This window comes from Salarias fasciatus, chromosome 6 (genome assembly GCF_902148845.1).
Source record: "Salarias fasciatus chromosome 6, fSalaFa1.1, whole genome shotgun sequence".
Lineage (NCBI taxonomy): Eukaryota > Metazoa > Chordata > Actinopteri > Blenniiformes > Blenniidae > Salarias > Salarias fasciatus.
The window spans coordinates 5,200,835-5,224,567 of record NC_043750.1 but is presented as its reverse complement, the minus strand read 5'-3'; the positions used below and the strand labels follow the sequence as shown (position 1 = coordinate 5,224,567).

Sequence of the window (23,733 nt, the reverse complement as noted above, 5' to 3'; positions counted from 1 at the left end):
AAATATTCCTCAGTATATTCTTTGTCTTTGTTCCACTTTACAGAAACATCCTGCAGGATGAGAGCAGAGCTTCTGAGGCCAGTTTGAGCCTCCAGGTTGAGGGTTTGACTCCGTTCCTGCAGAGTATCGTCCTCAAAATCAACCCCGGACCGACGGGGCCGCTCGGATTCATATCACAGAGATGAGGAACGGGGTATTTCAGTCCAGTTAAGGTGTTATGAAGGAACCTGGATTGGCAGAAAAAAGCAGCTGTTATCAGCTGATGCAGGTTTTCACTTCATGGAAAGAGGAGAATTTGATGATCCGACACAATCCGGAGCCCGACTGGATGGAGAATGTGACGCTGACACAATCAATGATACCTGAAGAGCTAAAGATTGAGGCGAATTATTGCATAAACTGAAAGAATAACGTCATTTCTCTTTTCACATAAACGTCAGTCGACTCGGTTTTAACTGAATATGTCATTTTCCGTCGAGTTGATTGATCCGTACGTGATAGTTTTACATGATTTCTTCAACCAGTGAGTTTTCAGACGTTATTGAATAAACCTGGAGCGTCTTTAAAGCATCTGGTGCTCGTCCTCTTTTTAAGAAATAAAAACATTTTTATATTCCCATCAGAGTAAAAGGCTGATCAAAGGTCAGATTAGTTTCGCAGTTCAGATTCGCTTTACACCAACGTTTTTGGATTTTCCTGCACCTCTTCTGTTTATTACTTCAGTCACTTCTGAATTTATTTATCAAGAAGTCAAAATGCAGACATGAGAGCTATAAACACAGAGAGGCAGACGTGTTGTAAATATTCACTGGACAGTTTTCGCACGTTATCAAAAGCAACACGGAGATGATATGAGGATGAAAATGACCTTATTCCTAATTTAGACACATAACCTTTGAACTTTATGACACTTGTTAAAAGAAGTTCGCTCCACATCTTGATGCGCTCAGAGGAAAACAATCAGCGGAGCTCTGAGGCTGTTTTATTTAATTCAGGGATGAATGCGTTCAGCTGGGCGGTTCCCTGGCGTGTGTCGGCCTGGTGATTGATGGCGTGTGACCAAATGACGCCGGTTTGTGCGTCTTTGAGTCACGGCTGATGATGGATTGTCGTTCAGGTTGCAGACACGCTGCCGGATCGCTGGCCGCCGCCACTTCAGGCCATGTTTGACTAACTTCAGTCCCAGTTTTTCCAGCAGCGGAGACGGTTTGACGGCAGCAGCGGAGTGATTCAGCCGACCCTGATTCAGTGCGGCCTTGTGAGTGTGTTCCCATTTAATTTGCGCGAGCGGCGAACCCGCCGAAACTCCCGCCGCAGCCGCCGCTCAAGACGAATGGAATCGCTCCCTAACCTGGTTGTTTGGCGGCGTGAGAGGCAGCCCAGATGTGGCGGCGCCCGTCTCGGAGCTGCCGGGTTATGATTCATCAGATCTTTATGGTCAGTGGAATGAGTTTACAGCGACACGGCAGATGTGGCGAACTCGCGCTAACGGTAATGGAGCAACATTAAGCGGCGATGATGAACTCGGATGTCTGCGTTTTATGAGTCGTGGTCCGCTGTAAATCCTCCACGTGTTTATGTACTGCTTGCTGTGTGTGTGTGTGTGTGTGTGTGTGTGTGTGTGTGTGTGTGTGTGTGTGTGTGTGTGTGTGTGTGTGTGTGTGTGTGTTCACACTTGTTATATTTATAGTGATACACACACGGCCATTGGAAAGCTGCGGATGCTGGATTTTGTGTTATTTTGAGCTTGAGTTTGAACGTGGTGGAGTTTGGAGTCATGTTATTACAGTGTTAAAACTGTTTTTTTTTTTTAAGTCACAATTGTAACTCATCGATGCACGAGATCCAGAAAATTAACTGAATTGTTTTTGTTTTCTCATTATTATGCTCCTCTAAATTCAGTTGATTTAGAGAGGTCTGGTTCACTTCTGGATTGGAACTAATAAGTGTTTTTTGTTTTTTTTTTAAATGAAATCTTCCACAAATTTGATTTCCAGTTCTATGCTTGCAGCTGAAACCTGATAATTGATCATTATGTAAACTATTATGGAGAGTAACTGCATGTTAATAAGCTCTTAATATTGTCCCAGCAGCTGTATTACTGCAGCGGTGGAGTTTATGAAATCGTAACAGACCGACTCTCCTGTGGAGACGATGCCGACCGTCAGGAAGCAGGGCGGGAAGAGAAAACAGCTCTGAAACGTCTCCACTGTGTTCATGTGCAGCAGAATAAATCACTGAAACGCCAGTGATTGTTTCAAATCTCTCGATCTGAACCGGTATAGAGCAGCTCGTCACCCTGGAATATGTTCTTTAACCACTCAGCTATAAATAAGCCTCATCGACTCATTTAGACACCATGCAATCAAATACATGCGTGTAGATTTTTGCCATAATAAACAATCAATAGAGAATCAATGCTGTTGACCGCGCTCGTCATGTAACCAGTGGTCGCTCCTTTCATGTGGAGAAAAGAATAAAACCACACATGAAGCTTGTTCCCATTGAAATTAAATCAATTGACGGGTAAATAAATAACGAGTGCATTCAGTCCAACACAGACTAACACAGAATGTTTGACACCAACTAAAACTCAAACATCTTTTGACAGGCATCTTGGTTTTTGTCAGATTTGCAGAATTTTATTGCGCTTTTTTATCGTCCTTCAGTTCCTGTCAGTTGTGCGTCTGTTCGTGTTCCTGCTCATCTCTTTCTTCCTGCTCAGTCACTGTTTCCCTGTCTCATGGTCGTATTTGCATCCGGTCACATCTCAGTTTAACACCAATACACCCAATAAAACTAATAAAAGTATTGAATAAGTATTCATAAAGACTTTTCAGTGCTGCTCTGAAGGAGCTATTTATTTTTTATTCTAGCAATCTGATGTCCAGATGAAATTTACTGCCTCAATTTCATTTTTTTGACTCTGAGATTTCACGATTTTATTATTTGATTCATATTTCTCATGTGTACACTTGCCTCTACATGCGTACCTGTAGTGTTTCCAACCTTCAGACTACTTCTGAACCAAACACTGCCCAGATATTTAAGCAGGGGAGGAAAAATCTCATAATTACGTCTGCTGCAGTTATTTCCTGAAAAGCCATCGGTGCGTCAGCGCATGCGTCTTCGTCCTGCCTCCGCTGTCCAGAGTCGGATCGGATCTGAGAGCAGAGAGTCAGAATCGGGTCACGTTCCACTGGCGGTGAAAATGCGGATTCCGAGCTCTTCAGGGTGTCAACGCGGCTTAGGTCGAAATTCTCACAGATCTTCTTAATGAACGGAAAAGGTTGCGTAAAGTTCAGTGGGCCCGTGTCGCCGCTGAGAGGGACGCCACCGTTTAACGCCGCGTCAATCTGAGCTGATTTATTAAGGTCAGCTCAGATTTCAGTGGGAACAGCTTCGGCGTTCTCAGAGCCGCGTTAACCCTTGAGCGGCGGAGAGGAGCGAGAATCAGCAGGTCAGTGGTTTCCTGGATTCATCCTTCATGCCCTTCAGCCGTTCTGACTGCGGCGCTCGAACCGGGTTCCCCTTCATCACGGCGGACGTGTTTCTCCTCAACAGAAACACTCGTCTCTGCTAGATGTCAGGATTTCATCAAGTTTGCTTTTTCCATGAAAATATTATTGCAACGATGGGTTCAATAAAAAGCAGAGCTCTTCTTCTGTTGATTACATGTGTGAATTAGACAGATTTGAAATAACGAGGGAGACTTCATGCAAGCTCTGCAGCTTTCGTATCAGTTACAGTTAGGTATCAATCTCCATTACACTAATAAGCTCTTTATTTTTTGTCAAATGTCAAAACCATGTTACGAAACAAAATAAAAGTTTCTGTTGTGTATTTTACTGAGACTCTTAATAATTTTCCTCTTTTTTTTTCTTTTAATCATGACAGTTGACTGTCTGATGGTTTATTAGCAGCGTTGGAAAAAAAAAACCTGCTTTTTGTTCATACTGTCTGAGTTAAAGCTCACAGATGAATCGATAAATCTCAGGCAGAATTCCATCCATTGCCGTCACGGTGCAGTTCTGCTGCTTTCCTGTCCTTCAGGACCGAAAATGAGACAAACAGTCGGAGTGACTGTAGCTCGCTGTGACTTCTAGCTGCTCATTGATCAGATCCAGCAGCTCCAGACTGAGTCTGTATCAGGCAGGTGGTGTGTGTGTGTGTGTGTGTGTGTGTGTCGGTGTGGAACTGTAACAAGGAGGCAAAGTGTGTGTTGCTGACGCCACGGCCCGGACGCTCATCCGTCCCGGTTGGTCAGAGCTACTGTAGTTTCTTCACACTGTTAGCCCCGGTCCGGAGGAGCTCACACTCTATCGATCCGAGTGATCGGCTGTGAACACACTCCTGCAGAGCTCGACAATTACCTGTTTAGTTTAATTAGATGCTGGAGGAGCAGCACACCGGCATGAAAGCAGTGGAAGAGCCACGTAAATGTGACCTCTCTGACATATTTTGGGTTAAAAAAAAAACAAAACAAATTGACCAACAAATTAAATGTGACAACTTGTCAGAGTTTGTTTCGCAGGCTGGAAGCTATAAATCACATCTGTAGCGACCAGAGGAGGCAGTGGGAATGGGCCCACCGATAAATGATTGACTCGTATTAGTAAATTAATTTATTTTCTAATCTATCTGATATGTTTAGTCACACCCGACACATCAGCCTAATGAGGCAGAGCCACTGTGGTCTGTTGGTTATCAGTCTGAACCGGCAAACCAAGCAGCGCCACTTCAACTTCGCTAACAAAATAAAAGCTCCATGAGAGGAAGACATATTCTCAAGATGTTTCATGTAAATTTATGCTCCGATAACATCAGTATAAGATATATCACACATACATTTTTCCTTCCAAAAGTTGTTTTTTTCATCATCACAGGCTGAATCAATTTATTTCATTGTCACGCTCATTCAGTTGTATTTCAGCTTCTGCTTCTTTAACTCTTCCTGGCTCGTGACCGTATTTGCTCATATTTTTTCCTGTCACTTTAAATCTAATAATCACAGGTTGTCTGAATAATTTCTGGCCTCTGACTTCTGCTGGATTCACAGGATTCATGACGATTATGAAAAGAGACGAGACATCTGCTTCACGTTTCTCAGAATGACTTCCATTCTGTTATACAAGCTTGTCTTTTTGCAAATATTCAATCAATTTTTTTAATTTAAAAGGACATATTAAAAGGACTTTTTTGCAAATAAAACACTACGGAATGAGAATCGTCGTCATCCATATCAAATGTTTTAGGTCCAGACATTGTAAGGACATCAGTCATTGCAGAATTAACATGTTGCACTTTCTGAGGGTTAATGAGCTCCTCCTCGCTCTGAGCTGCTGTGACCGTGCACGGCGTGCGCTTTGCGTGCACGGTGGAGGTCCACGCCGGACGTGGTTCACGGAGGCGGCCGGTGACGCGGCAGAGGATGTTTTGGGAGCTTCTCCCCTGCGGCAGGTACCGCAGCGGCGCGGGTTGAGTCAGGATGAAGCCAAAAGCGTTCAGCTGTTTCCCCGAGCCTCGGCGGGTTCAGGTCAGAGCAGCGGCGGCGGCGGCGGCGCATGGACACAAAATGGCCTCCAGCCTGGCCGCTGCGCTCGGGTCCGTGCTGCTGACCGACAGGTGACACTGCCGAAGCGGCTCCGCTCCGATCCCCGGCGGTCTGAGCAAACACTGCTTTTATTTTCCGCGGGTTTATTCTGCAGCCTCGCTGTGAATGAAGCGACTGTTAAAACACTGAGACCATCTGCTAACAGCACTCAAGTGTCACTTCCTCCACAATCCAGCCACATGTTTACAGAAGAGGCTCTCAGCCTCCAGACTGTTAACACTTCTCTACTTTAAAGACGCTCGCCGCTGAGCGACGGCCATAAAATGATGGCATGTCTTCGTAAAAAAAGGACGTGGAAGGATTTCTGGAGGTGCAGAGAATTAACCAGCAGCTCATTAGAAAGCTTCAGCGTGCCTGGAAGTGTCTGCAGTGCAGTGAGATCGTGTGTTTAAGGCCACATTTACATCAAACTTTGGTCGCAGCAGCGCCACCCCATGGTCTGGCATGCTAACTGCGTTATTTTCAGCATTTCCGCTGATTCCGTGTAAATGGACGTCGCTTTCAAAAGCGAAAATATAAATACTTTGCATTTTCACTTGAAATGGTGTCCTGTAAGCAGGGCCTAAGTTGTGATATAAAAATTATTTTTAATTAAATTACGCTGCTATAGAAAACCTTAAATCCATCAGTGCTGATGATTTCATCCCTTATATAAAGATATACCAGGTATTTCGATTCGAAAGCATCTAAATAGATCAATTACAGTGTTTAATAATTGATATCTAGCAATTTGTAAATCTCTGCAGTATCTCAGTGTGTTTTCAGGTCTAGGAGGAGGGATTCTCTTGTTGCTTAACGTTGTCAGCATTTAGCTAAAACACCTGATCAGACTTTCACTCCAGCGTCACTGAGCTGTGAAGTTCTTTACCCATAGTTAAAGGATTTAGATTAAGATATACAGTACTTTTTCAGGAAAGAGAAAGCTTGAAGTTGGAGTTTGCAGTAGTTTTATTTGCCGTGTTGGTTTAATAAGAGAAGCGGAGAACTCCCACACTGGGGAGCATAAAGGTTGCAGTATTACTGTTTTTACATATTTTCACTCGATCAGATTTCAGATTTCAGCCATGAAGAAGTTACTCGATCAGTCAAACACTCGATGCGCCCAGTGAGACTTCTCACCGTGTCTCAGGAAACACGTCTGACGTCCTCCTGAAAGCCAGAGCAGGCCTGATGTGGGTTTGGCAGCCGTCCCCCACCAGCCTGTAATCACTCTGTGCGCCGCCGGCTGCAGCTTCTCCCTCCACGGCTGGAAGACGTCCAGAAAATACACTTTTTGAGAGTCGCAAACGGTAACAGAGTCGATCAATTCCCGTCGCTGCAGCCAGACCAGGTCGCTTCAGAACGCTGCATTGAAAGCTGGAGCTGACGGTCTGAGACCGGGCGGCTGAGGGTTTTTCTTGGTTGCTCTCCCGCTTTCCGTCTCTTTGAATTCTTCTGATTACTGAAAACTAAAACTCACCCGCGTGCAGAACACCTGTTTTCTACGGCGTTTCAGAAACGTTGTGTTTTCCACCGATCACACAGAGACGATGTCAAAAAGTTGTGTTTTCGGAAACAGAAAATTGAACGAAAAGTTTCTGTTTTCACACAAACGGAGCCTCACAGCGCGGCGCCGACGCTCTGCGGCCCGATCCTGACACGCCTGTTTGAAAAGACGAGTTCCGGCTGTCAGGGGGAAACGGGACACGAAGCGAAGGAAAATGTTGATTAATACTCTTAAACTCCAGTCAGCGCTCCGACCTTGATTATTACCTTAATCCCACAACATATTAAACCCAGTTGTCCTCCTGGCTAGTAAGACAAAAGCAGCAGTTTTTGAAGAGACCTTGACTGATAGGTATTAGACGCTTCATGAAAATGCAATAACGCTTATTTAATGACTTTAACACACTTTTTTCCTGCCATTGTACTTTTATAATCAGTATTCTACTTAAAAAAAAAGAAAAAGTCAGAGTTCTGAGAGGAGCCCGGCTGTGTTTTTCGCCTTTGCTGGTGCAGAAAAAAGTGCTTTAATATGCTCCTTGTGATATTAAATGAGAATTATTCTGTGAAATTCCAAAATGCTGTTGAAGGAGTGTTTTTGAAGTGGTAGCGAAACACAGCTCAGGGCTTGCCTCATGCTTTTCAAGATATTTACCAAGCTAAATAGTTTATGAACTTTAGGAGGAGCAAATATTTTTTTGTTTCTGTTTTCTAAGCACTTGGTCCTCCGCCTCCTCCGCCTCCTTCCTCCCTTCCTGCTCACCGCCATTCGCCCGGCCCGCAGGGAAGTGAAGGGGAAGAGAAGTGGAGGGATGAAGGGAGGAGGAGGAGGAGGAGGAAGGAATGGCTGAAGGTGATCTGGTGGATCCAAACTCTCAACGCCCGTTGGCTTTTTCCTGAAATCGCGGGCTGGAGGCGAGAGCTGCAGCGAGGCGCCACTCAGAATACTGGATGCTCCCTCGCTCTGTCCGTCCCTCCCACATTCTCCAGGAATCGATAGTCGCAAATTAATCATTCTGCTCAGAGAGAGAGAGAGAGAGGGAGAGACAAAGAGAGAGAGAGGGAAAGAGAGAGAGCTTGATCACACCTTAAAAACAGTCCCATCTTCTGTTTCCCGCTGTTTGGTTTGTTCGGGAACGAGCGATCGCCGCTGCCGTGCCACGTTTGACGCTCTTCATGTCATCTCAGAAAGGAAGCACGTCTTCCTCACATAAAGCCGCGACATTGATCTTCTGAAGTGATCGTGACTGAATAAAGCTTCCAGCTGAGGGTCCAGCTGCAGATGTCCCTCTTGTGGGACGCATAAAAGGGTATATTGAAGTATTTGGGTGAAATTTAATGAAATGCAGTCAAAATTATGTGATGAAATATGCTTTAATGTAAGATGATAACTGTTCCAGGAGCAGTGCTTATAGATGTCAAACATTACTTTTTTTTTAAAGGCTTTTAATCCAGCAGATGTCATACATCGATAATAGGTTTGGTTCAATTTTTAGACCAATAATGGGAATATTGTTGTTCCCGCGGTGGTATTTTTCTTGCCGGGGCCTGATTGGACGAAGCTTGAGCAGATTTGCAGCTTCTTTTTCAAACAAATCCTCCACACACATTGAGGTTTTATTATTCGCTTCCATCTCGATCAGAGTCCAGATCTGCTGCCTGGTCAGACTCTGTTTTTTCTCATTTAAAATTGACCACTGAAACCAGTCCACAAGTTAACTACTGATTATTTGTGAAAGAAACTTGCTTGGCTGTGATTCTGAACTCCACTCATTGGGTGTGTTTTGCTGAAGATGCTTCACCTGCGTTGAAAGCGGTTCGGACGTCTGCAGGTTGAATCGTGACTTTCTTTTGTTCATATCTTGATAAAGGAAGGCAGCAAGACGCCAGTGAGGCTGGTGTCAAATGACAATCACACCTGAAAAGCAGAGATGAGTTCATACTGTGATGAAAAACTTGTTTTTGATTATTTTGAATTCAAGAATCTAAGTATACTTTAAGGTCAGTGACTCTATTTAGGAACTTACATTTTTCTTCCCATAACTCACAGTGGCAGGGGAACAAAGTGTTTCAGGACAATCGGATAGTTGTAGCTTCAGCAAAACATGTTAATAAAATGTCATTGTGTCATGACACCACATTAAACATTTCAGCTGTGCTGCACTATTAGCTTATCAATACAGACAAAACATCGTATTATTGAGGCAACTTTTGTGAGACTCTAGTGGTGACTCTGATGTTCATAGCATTTCTAAACGTCTCTGTGTTTTACAGAAGTGTGTTTTATTGTTCCTTTTATCCATTTGATTACAACATTTTCTAATCTGCAGTTTTCAGACTTTTATTGGTTTATTTTATCCAGTGATGTCAGTGTGTGTGTGTGTGTGTGTGTGTGTGTGTGTGTCCGTCCATCTGTGCAGGTGCATATGTTGCACAGGTGTTATCAATCATTTGTAAAGCACTTTGAATTATCGCCTGACAGGTGTTACATGTAGAGATATTGATCAGTGTAGAAAAAGGAAAAAAGAACCTTTCACAGAACTTTCATAATTCATAAGAACTTTCATAAGATCTAACATATATTATCATGTAATTATTTCATTAGATCTCATGTTTTTAGCTATTTTTCCACTCTGACTGTGGAAAAAAGCCACTAAAATCTTGAAATATTTAACAAAAGTTTGCCAGATCGTCCATTTTCTGAGCATTTCAATGACTTCCTCTCATCATCCTCTGAACTGACCGATAGGATCACGAAATGATTCAACCTGTGTTAGAGTGTGTTTATTGGAAACATTAAGAAAAATCAGTAAATCACATCAGGCACACAATGATGAACCTCCCCATCTGTTCATACGAAACAGGAACGAGCAACATTTGAACAAAGTCAATTCAAAATTCAGAGAATTTACTGTTTATGAATTTAAAAGTTTTATTTTTGATTAACAAATTGTGACGGAATGTGCCTGAATTAAATCAGTCCTGTGTTCGGGACCACGGCGAGAAGCAGTGGCTGTGATTCCGTCCACGTGAGCGACGACAGGGACGGCGCCGTGCAGGAAGCTGCTCGCCGCTCCGGTCTGCTGGCGTTCGTCCAGAGCGAGGATGTAGCCTTGTCATTGCCAATCTTTATGCCAAACTTCTCACTGTGACCGCAAACACAACCCCCCCCACCGTGCCCGCCCCTCCTCTGGCTCTGTCGCCGTCTCTGTCCGTCTGAATGTGTTGAAACCAAAGCGGCTTCGTTTGGCTGCAGAGGCGAGGAACTGGATGTGGGAGAAGTACTGAAAAGGAGGAGTTGGGAGGAAAAAGAGAGCAGGAGCAGTTGGGAGAGGGGGGGGGAAGAGGGACGGGACACGGGGAGGAGAGACGGAGGAAAACTGGGGAAGAGGAGCAGATGGAGAGACAAGCAGAAGTGATGCAGAAGTTTTAAAAAAAAAGAAAGAAAGAAAGGAAGGAAGGAAGAGCAGAGGAGGACGGGGAGCGGGAGACATGAGCCAAACAACATCTGCGAAGGAGGGAGAGGTAGCTGTGTGCGGGAGAGAGCTTTCCAAACAACATCTGTACTGAGATCAACATCTGTAATGAGACAGGGGAGCGAGGAGAGACGGAGAGGTGAACGACGGCGTCCGGCGATCCTTCAGAGCAGAACGGAGTGAGACGGACGCCACGGCCTCAGAAACACCGGCCCATCGCGACCGGCGACGCTTCTTTCATCTTGTTTACTCCTTTGCTGATTTGACGGAACGGGGGGGGGGGGGGGGGGGAGCAAAGCTGGAGCTTTCTGGGAAACATCATCCATCACCAGCCTCACTCACTGCCGCGGCCGCTCGTTCCATCCATCACGGTTAACGCCGAAGCTGCTGCAGCGACACAAACACTCCTACCTGCACGGCAGGACCGTGCTGCCATTGACTTCACTCCAATAGAAATTAAGTTTATGTGCAACAAAATGGTGTTTTGGGTGGAAATAGAACATTTAGGAGGACAAACAAATAGGAAAAACATTCAGAATAAGATTGTTCCCGATGCAGGAATCAACAGAGTGTAGTTTTACCCTCCATTTACTAGTTTTCCTGCTTAAATAAGAGAAATATGTTTGGAAAAGACATCGTCCAAATACCCATATTTGACTGTTTAATTAATAACTAAGTTCAGCAAAAGATAAATTCTATGTAAAAGTGTGAATTAATGTGAATAAACTGATCAGTCTTTCAATGCGAGAGTCCAGATATTGATCCATAACAGTTTCACCAGAGGCAGTTGATCCTGACTGGACTGAAGTGACGGTACTTGGGAAGTTTTTTGGACAGGAGTCGTCCCGCAGACAATGGTCTCAGACCATCAACTTAGAGAAAGGCAAAGTCGATGACAGAATGACAATTAGGTCCATTAGAGTACAGTACAGGGTGTGAATCCAAATGGTCCAATAAAACAAGCGAGCCTGACAGTTGAATCGTCAGCAGGAAGCAGCAGGCAGGCCGAGGAGCCGGAGACGGGATCAGTCCCAACAGACGGACCGAGGGGGACTGAGGGAAAGGGTCCACCGTGTCCCAGGGCGGCCGAGACCCAGGTGTCAGGACGGATTTATACTGAGGGACCAGAGAACCTCAGCGAGAGACATTCCCGTTTCCAGGTCTTAGACAGCTCTGAGCTGTTATGCTGCTGAAACTGCACGAATCACTTGAAAACTGATATAAAATGCAATGATGAAAAATATTGGCGAAACAAAAAAAGCATCTGCAGATCAAAAAAGACAGATCTGCACTGTGACTGAGCCTGTAGAGATACCAACGGTCATGATGAGACTTTACGAAAGAAGTGAACATGTCATTCGGGTGAGCAGTCAGTGGTCAACATTTACAAAGTATGGTCGCATCAAACTTGTGTAATCCCCTGGATCCTTAGTAATCTGCACCTACATCAGTATTAGAGCAACGTGAGCCTTTCTGGACCTGTTTGTTTTTTTTTCTGGGGAAATTAGCATGAAATCAACAATATCTTGTCAAACCTTAAAATCATTCAATGAAAAACTTACAAATGTACAAACAGCATTCAGCTGGCGGACCGTGGTATTTACGACTTCCTGGGCGCAGTGTGACCTGGTAATGGAGTGTTTATGGGCTTGTGCACGATCAGCACCGGTTGCTATGGACCTATATGAGCTTTCGCACAGCCGTTGCTATGCAGGGAAAGACGGCGAGCGGCTGAGCGAGTGAGTAAGAGAGAGAGAGAGAGAGAGAGAGAGAGAGAGAGAGAGAGCCAGAGGCCCATGCAGTGGATGAGTCATAGCGCACCCCCCCCCCCCCCCCACCCCCCACCCCCACCCCCTCCACGAGCCATCCCTCCCTCCCCTCACACTCATACCCCCTGCTTTCCTTCCACTGACTCAATGGGACCTCACACACACATACACACACACACTCAACACATAAACACACACGACTGGGCGTACAGAACCACACACACACACACACACACACACACACACACACAGCTCCTGGTGGTTTCTTACCAATCCTCTCAGTTGTAGCCGAACCTGTTAACATGTCTTCCCTGTGGATGACGACTAATGGCTCATATTCACATGCATTCTCTCTCACACACACACACACGTACACACACACTTGGTTGGGTGTGTGCAGTTGCGCCTGGATAAATGCACAACTGCACAGACACACACACACACACACCAACACCAACATTTGCAGCGAGCGTGTAGCAACACATGCAGGCACATGCAGAAATACATGGAGCGGAGTCCTCGGCTGCCCCAGTGCTTTGTGGGAAATCCGAGGTTCTCATCTGGTTGGAGCGGTCCTCTGAGCCCCCCTGAGTCCTCTGAGCAGCCGTGACAGGCAGCCAGGACTCGCTTCCACGCCGTGCCTGTGATTTCAGTCAGTCTCTCTCAGCGGTTGTGATTTTGTCGTGTTTTTTCTCGCGCGTGTCGATTCATCTGCAAGGAGGCGTCCAGTAACTGGATCCTGTCGGAACCCAGTTGTGTTATGCGAGCAACACGAAGCAAATAAAGCACAACGAGCAGAGGGAAACGCTGGGCAGTGAAACCAGTGGTGGTTTCTGTTTTCTGAGTTCGATGAATTTGGTCTCACTCCAGAATCTTCGTCCAGGCCCGTCTGTCCAAGGACTGGAGGCAAAAGCTGCACATTTGAAAGGTTGACGGTTCATTGAAAGGCAAAATGCAGTAGAGAACATGCAAACTTCCCATAATAAAACCTTTGACCTCAAAATTCCAGTCGAAATGCATTCCAAATGTTTGATTCTCTACTATTTTTCTTTGAAAAAAAACTGAAGTCTTCGTTCTGCATTGCTGTTTTCATACCTGAGCCGCTTCTTGAATTAAATGTTAATGATGCTAACAGCTACATGTTAGTGGATGGGAGATGCTAACAACTCCCATGTCAACATTATCACAAATACGGCTTCTGAAATAAACACAAGAACCCAAATAAAGACCATTCAGATGAAATGTGAAACATTTCTATTCAGCAAGTTTTTTGAATTCCAAACCCTGAATCAGTGATTTACTATGAAACAAAGCCGGATGATGTGAATTCACAACGAAGCCGTGAACAAAAGCCAGGTGAAGTTCCTCGTTTTGGTGAACACAAACAAAAATGAGGATGCTCGAAAGAATGGAGGAAGGATAAAGCGAGGGAACGAGAGAAAGAGAAGACCAGTGTTGCTGCAAGTATCTCGGTTATTTATAGTTTAAATGTCCTGGCTCTTTTTGCCTGAATTCATTGTCTGCCTCTCTCTTTCTCTCTCTCTCTCTCTCTCTCTCTCTCTCTCTCTCTCTCCTTCTCCCCCCTCTGGCCTCTGTCTCTCTCTTTCTCCCTCTGTGTTTCCCCCTATGCCGATCGTCCACGATCTCTCTCTCTCTCTTTCCTCCCCATCTTCATCCCTCCCTCCATTTTTCCTGTTTTTTTTTTCTTTTCCCCTGCCCTCCCTTCCCCTTCATCTCTCTGCTCTTTCATTAGATATTGGGTCAGTGCTCCCTGCTCGACTCCCCCCCCCTCCTCCGTCACCCCCCACCCCCCTCCCTCCCTCCCCCCCTCCCCCCACTGATGCTGCTCGCTGGTGTGCAGTTTCTTTAGTAATGTTACGCAACGGCCATCACAGACACACTGGGGGGCATGGGAGGGCGGTGGAGGGGGGGGGGGTGAGCGAGAGGCAGAGATTTGGATGGGAGAGAAAGACAGCGGATGGATGGAAGGCGTGATGCAGGGAGAAAGCGAGACGGGGGAGAGCGAGGGCGAGAGCGCTGCCACTCATTGGTCACTGACCCACTATCTCGCCCGGTCTTGTGGTCCTGTCAGACCCTCACAAGCTACTGGCTGATCCTGACCCATTTACGAACGTGTTTTCCACTGGAGCACGGCTGAATTTTAATGTGCCGTAATTATGATTAGAGAACAGCTTTTCCATTCAACTTTCTCAGCCCAGCATTTAGAAATCAAACCAAAAACAATACGGAAATATCTGAGTCTAAATTTACCGGTGGTGTTCAGCCCACTCATAACACTCGCGTTTTAATTGTGCTGCAGCAGCTGGCGCAGAGTCCCCTGCAAGCGCTGAAAATAAGGCCTCGCTTTTAATCATTTATCACGCCAATAGGTCACTGCGTTTAATTTGCATCAGCTTTTTAAGGAAGGGAATATTTTAGGAGGAAACCAATGATTTTTCTGTCCTGAAAAAAGATTATGCAAAGATGTGAGGATGACTCAAGACTTCGCTATGAATCTTTTTTTCTGTTTCAAATGATAGAACTTGAACACCATCGTTCAGCTTTCTTTGTAACATGTAGCTTTCATTGTGGTTTCTCGGTTTCTGTTGTTATTAGTAACATCAGGAGTAGAAGTATAAATTCCAGCACCTGAAAAGTCTATACAGTATCTGTATGGTGCTGCTTTGGGGCTCTGCAGACAGCAAACATTGAGGCAGAAGTGCAGAATGGGAGCGAATCCGGCAGACATGCGAACAGCTGTTCCCTCATTCATCAGTCGGCTTCGCCGAGATGCTATCAAGCTCCAGGACTTCCTCAGATCTCGTCCATTAGCGACGGCCCTCCGTCCCCACGTCGTCCGTTCCCTCTGCCGCCTGGTTCCGCTCCCGTTCTCTCCGTCAGCTGATCGTGTGGGAGGCGGAGGAAAACACTGGAGAAAGTTTCACTAAACAAAACTAGGATAGAGCAGTGGAGGGACCGGCGGGACCGCCGGGGGATTTCTGAAAAGGGGGACAGTGCGCTTGTTTGCAGGTGGTTGATGTTACTCCCCAATTAAAGCATGAATTGTTTATTAACTTGGTCTCATTGTTTGACCCTTTTCTGAGCGCCGTCGGCAAAAAGCACGCCGGCGGTTCGTCTGCTTGCTCACAGTAAATGAGGGTTTGGATTCTTTCACACTTTCTTTTTGTGACGATTTTCTGAACTTGTTGAATGACTTTTTCAGACAAACATTGAACGTTCACCTGAAATGTGAGGAGCACACATTGTTCTTCCATTTGTTTGCCCTGCATTTGGCTTTTAAAGCTCTGTTTAATGTTAATTCCGCTGCTGCTTGCACAAGGATTGGGTTTGATTTTTGTACATGCTGACATTACTTACATCTAATAAAAGTCTTTGTGCATAAAATGAGTACAAACTTGATGGGAGTTGATTTTCTAATACAACGATCAGTCCGTTTAGTGTCTCTATGTCTAACAGATTCACAAAATATCACACAGTATCCATTTTGGAAGTTTGCCTTCGTGAATATGAAAGGTCAAGTGTGTTCCAGATCGTGCAAAATTCTGGGTTTAGTGTTGAATTTTTTCCCAATTGATTCATATACAATGCCTAATGTGGTTAACTCCATCTGGAAACACTTGCAGTGTTTATGATTACTTCAGTGTCACTGTGTTTGAAACGTAGGAGCAAACTTGCTTGCCTTGCTCAGAGGCATTTCCTGTCCTGGCTCCCCGCGGCTTTTGTTTGTGGATTTATTATAGGCTCGTTTCTGTGCTGCACATCTAACTTTGACTTTGTGACTGATTAACTCCAAATTTATCTTCAGTAATGACTTTATCCACCATGTTCAACTCGACATCTCTTCGCTTCATTTAATCACTCCATGATAGAGGGAAACTTCTGTGTGTTCTCACTCATGTCTTTCTTCATGAATCACTTTGAAAATCGACGCAAAAGTGAAACTACAATCTGTGTTCGCATAAAAATCAGCACGTTTTGTGTAGCATCTTAGTAAATCAGAGTAAATCTTCAGTCTCTGTTCTCACTGAACATTACTTTCTGCTGTATTTCTGGTTTCAACAACTCAGCGTTGACGCGAAAGCGTTGCATTTTCACGTAGCGGTGTGAACGGGCGTCTGCTCCATTAATGTTGCAGCGTCACTCTGTTCCCGGTCTGATGTGTTTTGTACGGATGTTCTGGTGAGTTTCACTCTGCCTCTTTGTGTCGGTGGAGGAGCGCAGCTCCTAATTGTGGCTCCGCTTTCACCACTCGTTCCTCATTTCACACCCTTAAATCCTTGAATGTCTGTGCCTGTTTCTGAGGGGGGGGGGGGGGGGGGGATAGCGCGGTAGGTTAATGCGTTCTGAAAATCTGTGGCTCTTGTTCAAGGCAAGCAGGCACTCACCAAGTTGTAACACTCTTGTTCTGAGAGTGCTACACGCCTGTGACACAGTACAAGTTCTGCTTTTAACAACTGAATTGCAGCCACTCTGCAGCTCTGTCCCTCCTGAAAAAAAAAAAAAAAGTTTCTGGTTTTTAAGCTCTTGGAAATTGTGCGAATGTGTCCGGTTAAAAAAAAAAAAAGAAGAGAGATTGTGCGATGCATAATTAAAGGAGATGTCGCATTAAGAGATGTCAGCAGCGGGAGAACCTGCTGCCTGAACACTCTGGGTTTCTGTCTTCTTACCTGCATTTTACTTACCGAACTTTAACCACATACTGAATTGAATTACTGAACGAAAGACTGACAATCCTTTTTGATGTCTAGGCTTTTACAGCTTCAGTTTTTTCATATGCATTTCTGAGATTTCTGCAAAAATCTAGAAGTGAATGTAAAAGATGGAGCCTGGTCCAGCTGGTTCTCTCTCCAGAGAGCAGAATCCATCTGCAGCCACTTGTCGTGATGAGTTAACAACACTTTCATGTTAGTAACATCTCCCACCTTCGAAATAGCGTTTCAGGACTCCAGACCGGTCTGGTCTCATGACCACATCGAGGTCTTGGTCTGGGTTCAGCCTGGGGTCAGTTGGTCTGAACTACAGTAAAACTTCAATCTATTTGGTTAACTTGGTTTTTCTCAGTGCTGCTGATTCTGGTCGCCCGACAATGACCACAGAAGAGGGAGCAGCTGTTTGAATTCAAGACTCCAGGAGTTTATCTTTGCTCAAACCCGAATAACCAAATATTCAAATTAACAAAGTCTAATTACTGAGGCCAAAAGACAGGAGCGCAGACTGAAACACAAGAGAACCTCCACACAGAAACCAAAACAGACCGGAGACACTCAGTGTTATACCACAGCCACCAGGTGAAGACCATCACACACACACACACACACACACACACACTCAGTCAGTCACACTCAGTCACAGGTGGAACACATCAGGGAAAGGCAATCAGGCACGAGGAGGGGAAGTCAGGGAGTCTGGAACCAGAGACAGCGGCTCTGTTCAGAAGTGTTTTTGTTTCAGAAAAGTTTTGTGTTTACACAGCAACACCAGAAACGCTGAGCTGATGTAGTTTGCATGTCCGGCCACAAGTTGGCGCCATTAACATTTGTATGGAGAGATGAGGAACTTGTTACTATTAGGGATGAATCTCAGCTACAAAACTACCGGTCTAGAGAAGTGGAGTGGGAGTCCTGCCAGTCTGGAGGCCGCCATGTTTCTTTGTTGTCCATGGCACGATAGATAGATAGAGCATGATATAGCAGAACTATTGACCACAGCAGTGGTAAACTACACATCCGCAAACCCTCGAAACAAACCCTACATGGACTCAGTTGGACAAAAAATGTGACCAGCTGGTTCTGGTCGTTCCCTCCACCACACTTCCGGTGTTCGGCCAAATTCCAGTGGACCAGCCGTTCGCTGCTCTCCGGATTGCGCCGCAGGACGACTCACCGCTCCATTTCAACATCTGACGGATATAAAAAGAGAAGAAGAAAGATATGAAAGCAGGGCAGGAGCAAACCCCAGCAGCTCCCTCTTCTGTCGCGGCCACACATCAGACCCATTTGTGTGTTGTGTGTGCACATGTGCATGCCCGCTGATAGGGAAAGTAATTGCTTACTCTAAATTAGTTAGAGCAAATAGGGTGAGAATCTAATTCCACATTTATTACAATTATCTTTAATAGGTCTCTCTATTGTGGAACGTGTTCTGAAATTGTGTGGAAATGAATTGGGCTGTCCGGGTTCAAAGATTAAAATGAAATAAAGCTCACAATGAAATCATTTAATGAAGTGAGAGCTTTTTTTTTTTCCTCGCTCATTTCCCCGTTCTCTGCCTCGTGGAGCGAAACAATCAAAGTTCGAGTCCCAAAATGGGGGGAAAAAAAGGAAAAGCGGAGCTCATTTTTGGACGTTGCGTTTATTGCGTCCATTATGTTGAATGCGTTTCTTTTTTCCAAAGCTTTCCCACGTAGCTGAGCCAATAAAACTGAACTCAGACCTGAACAAATGCAGCATGTCTGAAAGCATGTCTGACACAGTTTAACCTCTGAAATGTAATGAGGCCTCCGGTTTGTTCAGGACGCTCTTCAAGTGTTTCCTCTCGCTTCTCAGCCTTTCCTTGTGGCTCTAGGAGCCACCTGCATCATATTCAGCGTTTTTGCCATTTCTGTGTGAACCGACATCCTTCACAAAATATTGGCATGAAAATGAAAAACTTTCCTGAAAGCAAAATGCAAAAAATTGACGTTTTTACTTGAAACATTTTTGTGCAAACAGGGCTTCAGATGGATTTTAACTGAAAGAAAAATTTCAGGAGTAAAATGGCATAACATCTAGAATGCAGAGCAAATCTGTGAAACTTTGTGTTTGTTCCTCCAGATTCGTTGTGGAAAATCAAAGATGGGACTAAAGGAAAAGGGTTGGGATCCACTGACTAAAATATGCCATTTAGTCTTCAATATTTATATTACAATGTTCAAAGCTATTACAGAAATATTTGTTTTTCAATCTTCTAGCTGTGTGAGTTTCACTGTGAGCAACTTTTAAATGTAGAAAGTTTCATATCTGATGAAATTTACCTGTGCTGACTGAAATCTTGTGATTTTACAGGACAAAGTTTACAATCAAGCCGAGATCAGACTTTCTCTTTTGTTGCAAACTTTACTCTGTGGTGCAGTTTTTGAAATGCAATGACTGCTTCAAAGTGTATCTTCATGTATTTTTTGCTCATAGATTCAGTAAACAGTCATTGTGGTTCTTCTGTGAGGACATAATCAGGAATTGTGCAGATGGCACGATGAAATGTTTATTAAAAGCACGAAAGAAGAAGCTGAGTGTTCCTGTGTGAATTAGGAGGATGGGAAATTTCTGTGCACTGATCTGGTCGTCCAGCGAAGTGATCTGTTCGCTCCGTCTGCAGCGCAGCACCTCCAGCTCTCTGATGTTCCTCCACCTTTACAGCAGAGGGGTTACTTTCATGGAACTCCAGCGTGCAGACGGAGTTGTCATTAGCATGAGGGAAACATTAGCATAGCGGTTCAGAGGAGGCCGCTTCCACTTCACAGCCGCATTTTTCTGCAGGTTACCGTGTTAATGCCTCATAATAGACGACTGTTATTGTTTCGAGGAACTACATTAACTTATCCTCGTCGGCCAGGAGGTCGCTCGATTCGCAGGCTCCTGATTGGCCCGTGGCAGCGAGGAGGGCGGGGTCGGCGGGGTCTCCTTTTATTGGTATAAATCATCCTCCTCTCGCTGTGAGCGTTAAGTGAGTGGACCTGACCCCCGAGGTGCAGAATGATAGTGTCTGTTCCATGTTGAAGCAGAATGTATAATTTAAAGGTGGCAATTTGAAAGAGCGACACTTCATTATGACGACTGTCTCGTCTCGGAGAGGGAGGAGGAGGAGGAGGAGGCTCTCATGTTAAAGAGGGAAAAAAATGACTTGTTGACGATTGAAGTGTTGCGGCGGTTCGTACAAACATTTCTGTAAAACTGTGAAATAGTAAAAGTAAGACGTCAAGATCATTTTAAGCTTTCAAATTCATGATGTTATTATTTAAAAAAAAGAATAATGGTTTCACCCTTCACTCCGTCTCAAAAGTAAAAGGTGTGAAATGAAGGATTTCTGAAACATCAGACGGATCCATCGGGGCCGCCGCTCCAGTTTCCTGTTTTACCATAAACCTCGGTGTTTAACGGCGAACCACGCATGAAGGGCAAACATTAAACAGGTGTAAAGCAGATTTTTTTTTTTTTCTTACACAGATTTGTCTTGCTCATATACGGGAGCACTTTATTGGGCGTATCTCGAGCTCACACCTCCCGGTTCAGATGTTCGGCCGTAAAAACGGACTTTAACGATGCCCATAAATTCTCTGCAACACTTCTGGCCCCGATGCAAAAAAGGTTGATTAAATTATAACAGTTGCGATTGTGTGGTATCGGACTGCATCGTCGTCAGAGGTGCGGACGTGGAATATCGTACGCTAAAGTCAAAAACGCTCCGGTTTCTCCAGCCCTGGCTGAGCTGGATCGGTTCGCGGTCTTCAGGGACACGAGCGTTCGACAGACAGAGCGAGAGATGGAGACAGAAAGGACGGGAAAATGCAATTCCAGATTACATGTGCTCGTGGTGCAGCGTGGGTGGGCATGTGTTGGAGCGAGGGAGGGAGCGTGTGAACGGAGAAAGAGAGAGAGAGAGAGAGGACGCCACCGAGCTGCTGCACAGCAGCGACTGCGTGATTTGATGTTTCAGACTTATTTGGAGACACTCACGTAAAGACAACAGCGCGAATCCAGAGCTGTAAACTGAGAACAAACACAGAAACCACTCATTTTCTTGACGTTGCAGGAGCAATGGGGCTTGTAGCTTCACCTAGCAACAACAGCAGACACCATTTTGAATATTTTATCATACTGTAGGTACACATATGTATTTATACGGAGGAAAAAAAGTCATCATTCATTTGTTCATCATCTTGTGTGAATGTAAAGACTCCTCCACAGCTGCTCATGCTAACGTCTCAAACAACAGCCGGTGTTTCCAGAGTCCAGGGCACCGGGAGGGAACCGGGTTCAGACAGCGGCTTCCAGCAGGTAACCGGCTGATGTCGGTCTTTATTCGGCCCGTTGATACGGAGAAACGCGGACGACACACTTACTGCGATGTGCCGAGTCATTGACCCAGTTTTCACGGGAAAAGAGGGCAACGACTGAACGAACCTGCCTGGAATGTGTGTCACTGCACCTGTCGTAGAAGGGATCACTCCGGTGTTGCTCTCTTCTCGTGTTTCTGTCAAATCTGAACGTTTGGATTCTCGTGTAGTTTGCAGAACTGAAAACCTTCACAGCGTTCTCCTCTTCCTTCTGTTCAGCAACAAAAAACTTTTGTTTCTCTCTTAAGGCCTGATTCTCTGAGATCCAATCGGGAATTGAATCTTCTCTCAGGTTTTGTGCGTTTAGGTGTTAAATATCATTCTAGTCAATCTGAGTTTTAACTGTTTTTGATAAGTTTTCTAAAACATTCTCTGAAATGTGGCTCCATTTACGAAGCAAGACCGAACTTTCAGCTCTCCTTCAAACACTGCAAATGTCACTTTCTTTATGCTTCCAATCATCTGACGCTTTGAAATCAACTTTCGGTAATGAATCCACCACAGGGTGCGGCTCTGCATTAGCACCCTGGAAAAATAGCAAGATGAAAGGCAGAAAGAGGAGGAACAGCAAGAGAAAGAGGAACCTGTTTGTACCTGGAAGCATCAACGGTCCGGACAGAAATACTGACGTTAATAAGACCGAAGGCTCTGGACGAGCTGTAAATGTGCTCAGTTTTGAAAATAAATGAGTCTTAATCCTGCTTTACAGGATTTGGGACACAAAATACTTTCAGACATCTTAAGTCCACTGATGGCTCTCACCATTTTCCTGCAGCTTGAAAGGAAAACTGGGACGACGACAGTGTCACTCGATGCATGCTGAAGGTACAACACTAGATATTTAACTAGAAAGTGGAATCGTAGCCATGCATCGTCTCGCCTGTCCGTCTGACCTGTTTCAGTTGCTTTGAGAGGTCGTTAAACTGCCACAGGTTCACGTCTCGTTCACAAAAACAGCGACGTTCTGAACGAAGAAAACAGAAACCCTGGAAACGATCCAGTTTTCACGTTGGTCCACTAGTGGGCGCTGCAGTTTGACTCTGTTATGAAAACACGCGCATGCAGTAGCACAAGCTCCTTGCTAAACCTGATCAGAAGGGTTGAAATGTAACCCACTTCCTTCCAAAAGTGTTTTAGTTCCTGTCTGCTGGAGGTCACGGCGCTGAGACCTGCTTCGCGTGTGTTGGAGGGCGAATCGCGCCACCCGAAAGGTCTTCACACGTCAACACGTTGTTTCTGCGCTGCCGGCCCTCCCGAGTCCACGCCGCACGTCCCGCACACCTCTGGCTTCGTAGCGCCGCCGCGTTTTACACAACAAACCAGCGCAGGGTGTAAAGCAGGAAGAAGGAGCGGGAAACACACCCGTCGCATTGACACACTCCGCTCTCCAATCCAGCAGAATTTCCAACACGCCGCTCGGTTCACGCTGAAATTACGAAATGATGAAAGCCTTTTCATTTTTTTTTTTTTTTTTTTGCAGGCTGCTGAAAGGTTTCCGCGCCGCTTCCTCGTGAAATATCGTCTTTAAAGTATCTATCAAAGTCTACCTGATGAAAAACACTTTGTTCGTCTGAGTGTTTGCTGAGGGGTATTAAAGATATGTAAATATGAAAAAAGACTGCTGTTGGAGGCCTGTCATCAGGATTTCTCAGCCATTCTTTTTTTTTTTCACTTTTATGCGTCGAGCTTTGGTGTAAAATTGTTCTTTTCTCTTTTGTCTTGATGAAAATGCTGAATGTTTAGCATGAAGCGAAGGATGAACGGGAGAGGCGAGACTGGCGCTACTGTGTGTGTGTGTGTGTGTGTGTAACCGATGCCCATTTGAAAGCCGGGCACAAGTCTTTCGTCCTTCAATCGCCAATTAACAAGGGCCCATTTAATTGCAGTGGTTTGGGAGGGCATACAATTACCACTGGAGCTGAACCAAGCGAAAACACACACACACACACACACACACACACACACACTCACACACACACACACACACACACACAATCCCCCTTAATGAGAGGCACTATCAGCTCTCCTTTCTTCCTCTCTATCATTTGCATTTTGCTAACTTTCTTCTCGCCTCCTCCTCCTCCTCCTCCTCCTCCTCCTCCTCCTCCTCCTCCTCCTCTTCCCACCTGCACTTTTGAGGCGTTTAAATTAAACTCCTCCCCTCCACCTCTCCCTCCTGTTTGTGGCCTCCTGTTGTTGCCCGATGTGCCGGGGCGTCCGTGCAGACGCAGAGTCACTGTAGCCACATGAGTTTAATAAACCCTCTCGTGTCTCTTCTTG

At 45.2% G+C, this 23,733-nt stretch overlaps 1 protein-coding gene across 1 annotated transcript in view; it reads left to right on the top strand.

Annotated features, from left to right (window-relative positions):
• cacng2b (calcium channel, voltage-dependent, gamma subunit 2b) overlaps positions 1–23,733 on the top strand; it is a 60,563-nt gene that overhangs the window by 15,311 nt on the left and 21,519 nt on the right. The window lies entirely within an intron of this gene.